Source organism: Berghia stephanieae, chromosome 8 (genome assembly GCF_034508935.2).
Source record: "Berghia stephanieae isolate SIO BIC M18660-M18661 chromosome 8, UCSD_Bste_1.3, whole genome shotgun sequence".
In the NCBI taxonomy this organism is placed as follows: domain Eukaryota; kingdom Metazoa; phylum Mollusca; class Gastropoda; order Nudibranchia; family Aeolidiidae; genus Berghia; species Berghia stephanieae.
The window spans coordinates 51,049,894-51,061,367 of record NC_088367.1 but is presented as its reverse complement, the minus strand read 5'-3'; the positions used below and the strand labels follow the sequence as shown (position 1 = coordinate 51,061,367).

Genomic DNA, 11,474 nt, shown 5'->3' with positions numbered 1-11,474 from the left:
AGTCTTCCCTGAAGTCCCAGGTTTGAGAGTTTTAATTTGAAAAGATGGGAGTCATTTTAATAGGTCGACATCTTTTGGTTCTGGACAAAATTTTGAATGTTTTTTATTCCAATGCACACACACACACACACCCCATACCATGTATATATCAACCCTAGTAATATATATATATATATATATATATATATATATATATATATATATATATATATTATATATATATATATATATATATATATATATGTATTACTAGGGCTTGCTCCTATTTCAATCAAAAAGACACACACAAAGCAAAAACAAAAACAAAAAAAACAAAAAACAAAAAGAAAATGTAGGACACAATAAATTGTCCCTTGAAGAAAAGTCCGTAAATTAAGATCGTAGTCTGTGACGTACAAATCCAGAATAAATTATCTTTGTTTCAAAATGGCGGTCGTAACACACAATTTAAATTCCACAAAGTCCCGAGAATAAAACTCCACAAAATGTCGACTTTTCTTGTTTCAACGTCATTCTCTTTCACCAGAGTCTGTTTTAAAATGGCGTGACATTCCACCACGGTTATCTTTCATCACGCCAATATTTTCTACGTCTGTTATTCTATTCTGTCATGTGATGATGTTGCCACACTTCTGCCAGATAAACTTAAAACTATCAACCAAATTTTGTAAACTGGCACAATAATTTCATTTTCGTTTGGCCAGAAAATGTTAACGTCACAAATTCTGAGACCTAATCGCCCCTGACTTTTAAAAACTTTTAAACCCAAGCCTTCTTACAAACTGCGATGAAGTATTGAATTTTACGACTTTTTTCTTACCAAGGTGGTGACCATTTAAATAGATTGATTACAAAGTATAAATATTTCAGGTTAAAATGAAATAATTGCATTTTGTAAATTAAAACCAAATATCAACAAAATGGAAAGGCGTTCATGTGGAAAAAGCCTGGCAACTTTAAGTCTTAAAGCTGAAAGATTAGATTTTAAATAGACATTTTTTGGCCCGAGAGATTAAAAATAGACCTGTGTGGCACGACAGGTTGCCGTGCTATAAAAAACACGTATTTATAATTTTTGGTCAGAAAATTCGTCCTCCAAATATTGATCAATTAAATTGACCCTCATCTTGGCGAACATTCTCAAACCTGGGATTTGCAAAGTCTTCCTTGAAGTCCCAGGTTTAAGAGTTTTTGGCAAGATAACGGTCGTTTTAATTGATAGACACTTGAAGGACGAGTTTCCTGACCAAAATTTTAAACACGTGTTTTTATCAGAGAAGGGTAGAGCGAGTGTTGTAAAGAAATGCGTGGGTGGGGGTGGGGGTAGTGCAAACCTCTGTATTGTACAAAAAGATTTAAAATACACTACCAAGTCTATTCTATGTCATGTACATTTTATCAATGAATTATTTTCTATTTACATTTCAGCCACAGATCCCACATGAAATCTACATGAAAAGTAAAAAAAACAAACTGTCGGAGCATTTTCTTTATTATTTCTTTGTTCCTCTAACTCTTACACCATTTCATTCGTTGGTGAAGAATTTAATCTATTCAAACATGTTCAAATTGGCTCTGGACTATTAACTTTTTACAGGCCGGATTTAAGTTCGAACTTTAATATCGCGCATTATCATTAACCTTCTCCTCACTAACCATAGGAAAATCGACACATTCTTTACAATGCAGCCTGCAATGTTTCTCATTCTATTTTCTTTTGATCACAAAATTTAACGTTAAACAGTTTTAAAAAAAATTATGGATGCAAAACCTGCAACTGTGTGTAGAGCTCGTTGTATGGAACAAAACTATAAATAGCTTGGACTTTCTGCTTTTGTGTTTCAATGGTAAAAAATGATGTTGGGTGGTTGTGACGTTTTGGGATAACCTTTAACATGGCCGGAAAGGATAAAGTCAAATATACTCCAAGTGATGTCCAATCGTTCTTATCCAACGTCACGTATTTTGTTATTGAAGATATCATCTTTATCCAACGTCGCGTATTATGTTATTGAAGATATCATCTTTATCCAACGTCACGTATTTTGTTATTGAAGATATCATCTTTATCCAACGTCACGTATTTTGTTATTGAAGATATCATCTTTATCCAACGTCACGTATTTTGTTATTGAAGATATCATCTTTATCCAACGTCACGTATTTTGTTATTGAAGATATCATCTTTATCCAACGTCACGTATTTTGTTATTGAAGATATCATCTTTATCCAACGTCACGTATTTTGTTATTGAAGATATCATCTTTATCCAACGTCACGTATTTTTTTATTGAAGATATCATCTTTATCCAACGTCACGGATTTTGTTATTGAAGATATCATCTTTATCCAACGTCACGTATTTTGTTATTGAAGATATCATCTTTATCCAACGTCACGTATTTTGTTATTGAAGATATCATCTTTATCCAACGTCACGTATTTTTTTATTGAAGATATCATCTTTATCCAACGTCGCGTGTTTTATATAATATTATGTAGACATAGTTTTTATCCAAAGTGTTTTGTATACGCAAACGAATCGTGTTTATCCAATAGCAACACTTGACATGTAACACGAGACAGGAGACGTGTAAGATCTTGTATTCTCATTCGATTTTCACAGGCTACATCATTTTTATCCTGAAAAAGGTGAAATTTTCTGAATAAATTTTTCAAAAATGTGATTCAATTTTGCTACAGGATTTGAACCTTTGACCTGAAAATAGCAAGCCGAGAGTCACAGAAATAGACCAGAAAGTATCAGACTTTATTCCAAGCTGATATCAAATCTCTATTAAAGCTCGAAACACATTGGCTGCTACTGCTCGCTTTTCGAAAATGATTAGGTCTGAAGTTAAACCACATTCGATAGAATATGGGCAAATGTTTTGGTTCCACATTTTGGAATGAAAACAAAATGGTAGATTATTTGACCGCTACTCACATCCACACACATTCACACAAGCACACACACACACACATACACACAAGCACACACACACACATCCACACACATTCACACACACAAGCAGACACACACATACATGCAGACGTAGGATAACGTTTCTGACCCATCCACACACATGTAGACACACACACATACACACAAGCACTCACACATACACACATACATACACACAAGCAGACACACGCATACATGCAGACGTAGGATAACGTTTCTGACCGATCCACACACATGTAGACACACACACATATACACACAAGTATACACACACATACACACATACATACACACAAGCAGACACACACATACATGCAGACGTAGGATAGCGTTTCTGACCGATCCACACATGTGTAGACACACACACACACACACACACACACACAAACATACAACATAAAATCAGAGAGAGTTTTCTATAAAAGGGGGGAGGGGGAGAAAAAGAAAGACAGACACACGCACACATACGCGCGCGCACACACACACACACACATACACACACATTCCAATTGAGGAATACAAATTATCAAATTCCAAGCATTTTTTTTTTTTTTTTGGTGGGAAAAGGAAAAAACCCAAAACCCAGTACAAAATGAAAACGTGTAAAAGGAAGGAATAAACGAAAGGTTGGGAAAACAATCTCATAAAAAAGGTCATTTTATTGCCTGCAACCCGCTGTCCTGGGACCATCGAGTCGCCTCCCTTAGATAATATTGTGGGGATCTCAATACCCTGACCACGGCTTTTAAACGGGGTTATCCTCACAGCGAGAGACAAGCCTGAGAATGGCCAATCTCTACCTGTGTGTTGTTCAAAAACAGGACAGGTATTTTCCAAATTCTGTGTCTGTATAGTGTATTTTCCAAACTCTGTGTCTGTATCGAGTATTTTCCAAACTTTGTGTCTGTATAGAGTATTTTCCAAACTGTGTCTGTATTGAGTATTTTCCAAACTCTATGTCTGTATCGAGTATTTTCCAAACTCTGTGTCTGTATAGAGTGTTTTCCAAATTCTGTGTCTGTATCGAGTATTTTCCAAACTTTGTGTCTGTATAGAGTATTTTCCAAATTCTGTGTCTGTATCGAGTATTTTCCAAACTCTGTGTCTGTATAGAGTATTTTCCAAATTATGTGTCTGTATCGAGTATTTTCCAAACTCTGTGTCTGTATAGAGTATTTTCCAAACTGTGTCTGTATAGAGTATTTTCCAAACTTTGTGTCTGTTTAGTGTATTTTACAAATTCTGTGTCGGTATAGTGTATTTTCCAAATTCTGTGTCTGTATCGAGTATTTTCCAAACTCTGTGTCTGTTTAGAGTATTTTCCAAACTCTGTGTCTGTATCGAGTATTTTCCAAACTTTGTGTCTGTATCGAGTATTTTACAAACGGTGTGCCTGTATAGTGTATTTTCCAAACTTTGTGTCTGTATAGAGTATTTTCCAAAGTCTGTGTCTGTGGTGGTGGTGGTGGTGTTCTTGTTTGTGATGTTTGTGATGATGATGATGATGATGATGATGATGATGATGATGATGATGATGATGGTGGTGGTGGTGGTGGTGGTGGTGGTGGTGTTGGTGGTGGTGACTGTTTTGTTGGCAGCGTATTTATTATTGTTGATGTGTTGATGGATTTGTTGTCATTGATGGTAAAGGTGGTTGTTGTGGAGCTGACGATGTTGCTACTGTCGTCGTCGTCGTTGTTGTTGTTGTTTGAATTGAAAGGATAACGAGAAATCATTAAAGCCACCCATCTATGAAGACATCATATACGTACTTATAAATAGCCCTGCCTTTCAGATGCTGGCATTCAATGTGTTATTATACAAAAAAATAAAACCTATTACGAACGGCAAAACTATTTATGATAGCGTGCCGTTGTAATCCGTTCTAACTTGTTGTTGAATCATTGAAGAGGAAGAGAGATATCGGACCCAAGTAAACAAGGTGGATTGTTGACACGAGCTTACCTCAACGACCCTTTTCTTCAAAAGTTATTTTAAAACTTATTTGTGACTAGTGTACCCTAGACGGGTATACGTGGCAGTGGTTTGATTGCTGAAAATTGAATTGATACAAGAAAATGGAGAGATGACTTTTACCACTTTTTATGTCACATTTTTATCATTCTGAGAAAATCGCATTGTTGTCATTTATTTAGAGACTCACAGTGTGGCAGAATGGATTCAGTCAGTCCAAAATATAGTAAAGACTTGGCTAGAATTTCATAAATGCTATCCAAGAATTTAGCTATAATTTAGTACATGTTATCCTTCTAAAAACTCGATTGCTTTTTGAAGGACGAGTTTTCTGGCCAAACCTTTCAATCTGTGCATAAATAGATAACAGGTTAAAGGTCAAGATCGGCATCAATTTGATTCAACGGCAAGGTCACCAGGACACAATACCGTGAGGAGATGTTAAGCCACTTTCAACGTTTATCGATTTAGGCTAAACCAAACAACAAAAACAACTAAAAAAATATTGTAAAAACAAAAAAAAACAAAAAAAAAACAACAATAAACAAAACAAAAGAAAAACAAACAAAAAATAAATAAAAGAAGAACAATAGCAAGCCAAAGCAAAAATCCCTGTATTTTGTGAAAGGGAGAGGGATGATTGTTTTATCTAATACTAGAAAACCCTCTAGAGATTTGATGTGAAACTCATCATCAAGTTTGGGAGAGAGAGAGAGGGAGAGAGAGAGAGAGAGAGAGAGAGAGAGGGAGAGAGAGAGAGAGGGGGGGGGGAAGAGAGAGAGGAAAGGAGAGAGAGAAAGAGAGAAAGGGAGAGAGAGAGAGGGGGGGGGGGAGGGAAAGAGGAGGAGGGAGAGAGGGAGAGAGATAGAGAGAGGGGGGGAGGATGCTGGCATTGATGCTAAAAAAATACTCACAGCATCCACCAGCTGTAGATAACATACCAAGGCACAAAACTATGTGTGACCTTAAACGTTTATGGTCTGATTGATAGAATTTAGTGACAACGAATTATCAAAATGGTTATAGAAAATGAATAAAAAAAAGAGCTGAGTAAAATCCCATTCGTTTCATCTAGACATGAATGGAAGGAAAGAGAACAGGTAGCTGTAGAATATTCACAACATCGCCAGTCGGATATAACGTACCTACACTTAAAACGACGTAAAACCTTGTATTGAGCATTTATAGTCTGATTGATGATGATGCTACGCGTTTAGGTAAAATATTCACAACATCCGCCAGTCGGATATAACGTACCTACACAGAAAATTAGGTGTAACCTTGAGCGTATATCGTCCGATTGATAGAATGTACTGAATACAAATAATTAAAATGGATGTCTAAAAACATTAACAAAATGCTGAGTGAAATGAAGTCCGTTCCCTCCATAGATAGAACGAAGTTGACGTCAAGCAGCTCTTTGTTTTTATCTTAGCCAGCCTGTTGTATGAGTAGTTGTCCCTAAATTGTATTCATCAGACTATAAACGTTCAAGGTTACACGTAGTTTTGTGTGTTGGTCCGCTTTATCCGGCTGGCGGATGTTGTGAACTATTGCATCAATGCAATAATCAACAGATATAATTTGGCTGTTGCCGTTACCAACACACATGGCAACATTCAACAGATATATATAATTTGGCTGTTGCCGTCACCAACACACATGGCAACATTCAACAGATATAATTTGGCTGTTGCCGTCACCAACACACATGGCAACATTCAACAGATATAATTTGGCTGTTGCCGTCACCAACACACATGGCAACATTCAACAGATATAATTTGGCTGTTGCCGTCACCAACACACATGGCAACATTCAACAGATATATATAATTTGGCTGTTGCCGTCACCAACACACATGGCAACATTCAACAGATATATATAATTTGGCTGTTGCCGTCACCAACACACATGGCAACATTCAGCAGATATATATAATTTGGCTGTTGCCGTCACCAACACACATGGCAACATTCAACAGATATATATAATTTGGCTGTTGCCGTCACCAACACACATGGCAATATTCAACAGATATATATAATTTGGCTGTTGCCGTCACCAACACACATGGCAACATTCAACAGATATCATTTGGCTGTTGCCGTCACCAACACACATGGCAACATTCAACAGATATCATTTGGCTGTTGCCGTCACCAACACACATGGCAACATTCAACAGATATAATTTGGCTGTTGCCGTCACCAACACACATGGCAACATTCAACAGATATCATTTGGCTGTTGCCGTCACCAACACACATGGCAACATTTAACAGATATAATTTGGCTGTTGCCGTCACCAACACACATGGAACATTCAACAGATATCATTTGGCTGTTGCCGTCACCAACACACATGGCAACATTCAACAGATATAATTTGGCTGTTGCCGTCACCAACACACATGGCAACATTCAACAGGTATAATTCTCTGGAGGAAAATCAAGCACGACTTTTAAATTTGGGCCTAGAAACATTTCCTTTAAATATCGACCGATTTAAATGCCCATCATCTTGGCAAAAACTCTCAAACCTGGGACTTTAATGGGCATCTCGCCAGTCCCAGGTTTGAGAGTTTTGGCCAGGATGGGGGACATTTCATTTGTTGGGCATTTGGAGAACAATTTTTTTGGCCAAATGTTTAAATACTAGATCATGCCTATCCATTGGTTAATCCAAGTCTTGCTATTTTTAGTCATAAATTACACCTTTTACCAACTAAATCACCCTTACCACATAATTTTAAAAAACATGAAGCGTTTATGAAGAGCAATATCCGCTAAACATGTCAAAGCGCTTTACAGTGTGTCCCAAGCCAATAGCAACACTTAACGTGTGAGACGAGACATGGCGATATTACACATTTTGTCTGAATGACACAACGCTGTTAACGGCCAGGTACTCATTTTACACATGAGAACGATGAAAGAATGTGAGTAAAGGGCCTTCTTAAGGGATCAACTATGCGCCGCTCAGAGCGGGACTGGAACCTTGGACCTTTCGGTCAGAAGGCGAGTGTCTCACTGCTAGAACATATAACGATAGTAGCACACAATAATGGCCGTCTGGAATCAATGGGTCGCCGATGACGTCTTTGGTGATCGGGTCCAATTTTGTTTTCAAGACCAGACAAGGGGAGACAATGCAATTGGACGGCCAGCCTATCTATCTATCTATCTATCTATGGCCTATTTATTGGGCGACAAGACATGCATTATCTATCTATGGCCTATTTATTGGACAAGACTCGACAAGCATCGGCCTTTCAATCAATAAATCTTTATGGTCACGATTCGTTCGAGAACTGAATTTTACTCCGTGACCCCCCGAGATATGGCCATTCAAGTTGTGCATTTCAGACGGTTGTTTAATTTGTCCATTTGTGACGGTCATTTGTCTATTCGGGGCGGTCATTTGTCTATTTGAGAGATCACTCGTCTACATTGACGTCGGCAATCGTGCACACTTGTAACAATATACGATTCTTTGTTTACATAAAGGGAGACAATCCAATAAATTATAATGAATGGCCAGGCATTGATTGTACTTGAGCTTAAGCTTGTATATAGCGCATTATACACTAAACGTGCTCAAGGCGCTTTACGAGGGGTCGCTAGCCAACAGCAACATTCAGCATGTAGGACGAACCACGACGCCTAGTAAGCTAAATGACTTTGTTTCCTTCTGACGGAGACCATGGTGTTAACTGTACTTATAACGAGTAGGCGGTAAGGAGGGGGGGGGGGGGGGGGGGTTGAGGAGTCGGAGGATCAAATATTGACCAATTAAAAGGACACTCATCTTGGCAAAAAACTATTAAACCTTGGAGCTCGTTACGTCTTCCTTCAAGTCCCAGGTTTGAGAGTTTTTGACAAGATGAGGGTCATTGTCAACGGGTAGGATCCCTGACCAAAGTCAACAGGTAGGATCCCTGACCAATGTCAACAGGTAGGATCCCTGACCAAAGTCAACAGGTAGGATCCCTGACCAAAGTCAACAGGTAGGATCCCTGACCAATGTCAACAGGTAGGATCCCTGACCAAAGTCAACAGGTAGGATCCCTGACCAATGTCAACAGGTAGGATCCCTGACCAATGTCAACAGGTAGGATCCCTGACCAATGTCAACAGGTAGGATCCCTGACCAATGTCAACAGGTAGGATCCCTGACCAATGTCAACAGGTAGGATCCCTGACCAATGTCAACAGGTAGGATCCCTGACCACTGTCAACAGGTAACATGAAGAACAAGACATGTAAAAGCTTCGGCAAAGAACAAAATATTTAAAAAACGGAACGTATCGGGCTCAAAACCCTTCTTCAGGCAATAAGAAAAACACTAAAAACAGACGACAGAAAACTGTTTGGCAAGCTGCCCACAAGTAAAAAGATCTCGATAGAATTTACTTTGACGTCAAGCTCCTACTTATTCTTATTTATTCCTATTTATTCCTTGTGGACAGGACGTGACAACTAGTTGTCTGCCGTCTCTCTGGATTTTAAGTGATGTATTAATGTATTTGTTTTTGTTACTGGTTGGAGAAGGGTTTTGAGCCCAAAACGTTCCGTGTTTGGTGTTTTGTTCTTTTTCAGATCCGTTTTTGTTGATGACTTTAACATTCCACAGCTTCTGACAGCTCAAAATGTCGACAATGACGTCGACAATTGTTTTGTTGGATAATAATGAGTCACAGTAAAGGTTGTTCACAATTATCTTATTAAATTTTATTTTATTAAGAACTGAATTCATCTCACTCCAGTTATATTTCGGTAGGCTTAGATAAACTTTACCTTCTAATATTAGATCGTCTTTCCTTTTATAGCCTTCCCTCGAATTAATTTCTAATTAGTGAATACTTTTCGTTCTACATTCTGTCACGTAGCCACTTATTATAAAAGCTGATAGGTCTAACATTTGACACTCACTTTCTCTCCACAATCTATGCCGGACGGCCAGTCGTTCTATTCCTTATATATATATACTGGAAGATTTTTATCTTTTGGGACTTTGTAGATATTATATCTACACCATTAAGACGCCGGAGCCTTTAACTTTGATTGTATAATCTTCAAGGATCAAACCTGAGCCCGCTGTCAAAGGATTACATATTAAACCATTACCAATTGCCTGGAAGTGGAATTTTACGAGTCCGATCCTGTTATCAGAGGAATAGATCATCCAAGCCCATCAACTGCCTGGAAACGTAAACTTACGAACCTGACATATTATCATAAGTTACGTAAAATATTCATATCTCTATTTGTAACTGCCACGATCACTGTTTATCTCTTTTAATTAAATTTCATCATTATTTTTATTTCATTGTAAACAAATCGTTAATTGTTTTTCATTTATAGTAACTAGTAAATTCTGGGGCCTCATTCTACATATATCTTTATGCATAGTCGAGTAGCTCTTTACTCACTTGAGACCATGACATTTTGGAGGGGACACATATAAAGAATTGAATTTATTTAGTTACTTATATCTATTTCATCTAACTTTAAAGTTTAAATTGTAAAACCCTTAATTGCCCCACTTGATCATATTTTAATTGAACTCCCTATTTACAGGATTAATTTTTTTTCTTTTTCATTTCTTCATTTAAATGGAATAGCAATTTATCCATTCATTCTTTCACTCAAATTGAATAGCATTTTATTGATTCATTCCTTCATTCATTTATTCATTTATAAATTATTCATTCATTCATTGTTCATTTATTTATTTATTCATTCATTCATCCATTCATTCGTTTATTCACTCATTTATCCAATCATTCATACATTTATTCCTCCCTTCATTCTTTCATTCATACATTATCCATTCATTCATTCATCTATTCACTCAGTTTTTCATTCATTCATTCATTCCTTGTCCACTTTGTTATTATATCACTCATTTCATTTTGTTGTTTGCCTCATTCATGAATTGTTTTCAATATGTTTACATTCCATAACAATTCATTCACCTATCATCCAATCACTCAGTGTTGTGAACACATTTTGTAACTATTGTAAATCTTACGATATTTCACAGTAAAGTGTCACAGTAAAGGTTGTTCACAATTATCTTATTAAATTTTATTTTATTAAGAACTGAATTCATCTCACTCCAGTTATATTTCGGTAGGCTTAGATAAACTTTACCTTCTAATATTAGATCGTCTTTCCTTTTATAGCCTTCCCTCGAATTAATTTCTAATTAGTGAATACTTTTCGTTCTACATTCTGTCACGTAGCCACTTATTATAAAAGCTGATAGGTCTAACATTTGACACTCACTTTCTCTCCACAATCTATGCCGGACGGCCAGTCGTTCTATTCCTTATATATATATATATATATACTGGAAGATTTTTATCTTTTGGGACTTTGTAGATATTATATCTACACCATTAAGAATAAAAATAAATCAGATAAAACGGAATGTTCTCGTCATGCGCGTTCCATCTCTATTCTTACTTCCTGGTTGCTTTATAATATAATACAAACACTGTAGAATAGCAAGGGTCAGGAATTG

The 11,474-nt window shown here is 36.9% G+C and overlaps 1 protein-coding gene across 5 annotated transcripts in view; it reads right to left on the bottom strand.

Annotated features, from left to right (window-relative positions):
• Positions 1–11,474, bottom strand: part of LOC144978834 (uncharacterized) — a 44,565-nt gene that overhangs the window by 20,224 nt on the left and 12,867 nt on the right. The window contains exon 1 of one of the 5 annotated variants that reach the window (XM_078925387.1): positions 1,772–2,644. The exons of 2 other annotated variants lie outside the window; for them this stretch is intronic. The gene's annotated coding sequence lies outside the window, so the exon portion shown is untranslated. Of the gene's footprint in view, positions 1–396; positions 581–1,771; positions 2,645–11,474 lie in introns of those variants that run through there. 2 more of the 5 variants (XM_078925384.1, XM_078925386.1) reach the window with 2 other exon arrangements.